This window comes from Gadus morhua, chromosome 23, assembly GCF_902167405.1.
Source record: "Gadus morhua chromosome 23, gadMor3.0, whole genome shotgun sequence".
Taxonomy (NCBI): Eukaryota; Metazoa; Chordata; class Actinopteri; order Gadiformes; family Gadidae; genus Gadus; species Gadus morhua.
Window position 1 is genome coordinate 24,601,023 of NC_044070.1, and position 2,783 is coordinate 24,603,805.

A 2,783-nucleotide genomic window follows, 5' to 3' on the forward strand; every position below is an offset into this window, starting at 1 on the left:
ATTGATCATTATTAAATTCATCTGCAGAAGCGCCGCTCTCGCTATGGAATCGGCAGGATTCATCAAGTGCATCTCCTGCCAAGTACCCCCAAGTACCCCTGACTGCAGCCCGCAGACGGAGCCCATATGGAGGGGGCGGGCACTCAGTCCACATGGAGGGGGCCGGCACTCCGCCCACATGGAGGGGGCGGGCACTCAGTCCACATGGAGGGGGCGGGCACTCAGTCCACATCGAGACCTGATCGAGACGATTGAGCAGATTTCCGCTGCTCTTGTTAATGCAAGAGTAAACGGTAATACTATGTTAAGCTAGCGGGAGCCCATGCTGTTAATTAAATTATACAAACAGATGGTGCGGGAGTATTGTGACTGGGTATCTTTCTTGCTGCGTACCATGGAACTATTATAAAGTTAAGCATAGCCTAAACGACTTGCAAATACATTTTCTCTTGTTTATTTTTTTTTCGCTTAGCTGTTCCACTCATGGACCTATTTAGGTTCTACTTAAGAGTTCACGTTACAACCGTTCGCCGTTGCTCCATGTTTAAATCACAGTGCCTTGTTCGTGACCAATCTCAAATTCACTAACTGAAATAGTGCCCCCTAGTGATCTTTTTTTTTTTTTACTCAGTATTAATAGGCCTACTATTGCTGTTTTCGCTTGAATTTTTGTATTTCTCTACTGATTGCTTCGACAATGCAACATTAATAGTTACAAGTTAATAGTAACAGCGACTTCACACAGAAGCTCTGGCTTAGGGCCCCCCACCGCCCTTGGGCCCCTGGGCATGTGCCCGGTGTGCCCGTGCGGTAATCCACCCTTGCCTGTAAACAATGCAACGTGTGCGAACTCCTGTACCCGTCTGTCTGTGAGAGTTACAGGCCCAGTAAGAGCCAAAATAAGATTTGGGGAAAGACTGGGAAGACTGGGACCCAAAGGTATGACCTTAACAGATGTAATGTGAGGAATAACGAAGTGACCACATCTAAGGGCAAAAAATGTACCTCAATAGACATAACGAAAAGCTACATGTGTGAAGCACATTAAGTTGCACCAATCACAGGAGCACTAACAGTCTTTTTATTCAACAAAACAATTACAAAATAACAACTACAAAAAATAGATTGTAAACTATTAACATAAAAGATAAATCAATAAAGAGTAGAACAAACAAAGTCTCAACGGGGGGGGGGAACACACTGACGCCTTCCTCAGTGAGGTGGACGCCACTCTCGCTTCACGCTCTGTCACCCGACATCGCCGTCACCGCCGCCATAGCTGCCAAGCGCCGCCATTATGCTGCATCCTCAGACTACATTGGAGTCGTGTGGCGCAGGCGTCACGGGGAGGGAGGACGGGGAGGGGGAGAGGTGTTTGACTCAAAAGAGGCAAACACCTTCAGGTTTCTCCTGTCCATCATCTCCACACAGAACAGTTCATAGTCAGTATGTAATCTGAATGAGAATTGGAATGGTTTCCACGTTTCTTCCTCATCCCCGCCGTCATGGGATTTGCGCTGTGTTGATGCTGCCATCTGCTCCCAACCTTCCATCCCAATGACCTCTGGGAGAGAAACGCTGTCCTTGAAGGACTGTAACTGGCACCATGCTGCTGCCTGAATTGTGTCCTTCAGGACAACATCATCTTCCTTGAAGAAGAAAGAAAAATTATTTGTGTCTGTAGGCCTACTTGACACCCTACTCTCCCAAAACCACAAAATGGTATGCAAACAAAGGCTACTACTACTGATGAGTTTTCAGTGATAAAAAACACTATTCAACTAGTCATCAGACTATTTCATCTGGCTATACATACAACCTCCAGCATTACACACATATTACATACCAGGTTCCCAGGTTCCAGTTCCTGATCTTCAGTTTTGCCTGGAAATAAAACAGATTGTTGTCTGTAATGTTGAGTAGGCTAATGCAATGGAATAATAAAAGTAGGCCCTAGTAGTGCAATAGATCCGCCATGGAGTAGGCTATAACTTGTATATTGATGGTGTCTCTAAAAGTCAAAGAAAACCAGACATAAAAGCAGTTTTCTTCAAAAAAACATTGCAGCGTTTCGGTTTCCTATTTTTTGGCTGCTTTGTATAAGATGGCTTGTGCATATACACAATGTAATTAGAATAAAAATAATATTGATATTCGATTTCTGTGGACTCTTATGAACATTTCAAGACCCAACATGAAGTATCAACTCATTGCTAAGGATATCCACAACGACGATAAAGTAAGAATGCACCAAGGGTGGGGGAGGGTGAGGGGGGCTATTTTGACCTAAGACACTAGGATATATTTGATCTATATTCATTAAACACATTTATTCCACCGAATGGTTGACATTGGTTGACATTCCTGAGATTCTAGCTTTCAAACGGTGTATGACATGACTATAACACTCAACCTTATGATGCTGAAAATTGACCTAGCATGTTGCGGGGAACATGCTAGGTGTAACTTTCTCGCCGGCGGGATTTGACGATTAAGTAGTTAACAAGACATAATACACAATTGCATGAATATTACTAAATATATTAAGCATTTTGACAGTCTCACTTACTTGAATGTTTTAGGCATCACTCGCTCGGGCGGGCACACTCTAATTCCAGGTAATTTCAGGTACATTTCAGCTAATTTCAGGTCAGAAACGGGATCAGAAATGCTGTTTGACCAGTCCTCAATGTGAACTGAGTGGCCGCCCCCTCCACGTGGACTGAGTGCCCGCCCCCTCCATGTGGGCGGAGTGCCAGCCCCCTCCATGTGGACTGAGTGCC

General features: G+C 44.6%; 1 long non-coding RNA gene across 2 annotated transcripts; it reads right to left on the reverse strand.

Moving 5' to 3' along the window:
- Positions 1 to 219: 219 nt before the first annotated feature.
- Positions 220 to 2,783, reverse strand: LOC115536908 (uncharacterized). Of its 2 annotated transcripts, XR_003974733.1 has the most exons (3): positions 2,570 to 2,783; positions 1,847 to 1,884; positions 220 to 1,649 (listed from the first exon to the last, which is right to left on the reverse strand). It is a non-coding gene; the product is annotated as an uncharacterized LOC115536908 (long non-coding RNA). The 2 variants fall into 2 exon arrangements; XR_003974732.1 differs by lacking the exon at positions 2,570 to 2,783 and having other exon boundaries at positions 1,847 to 2,135.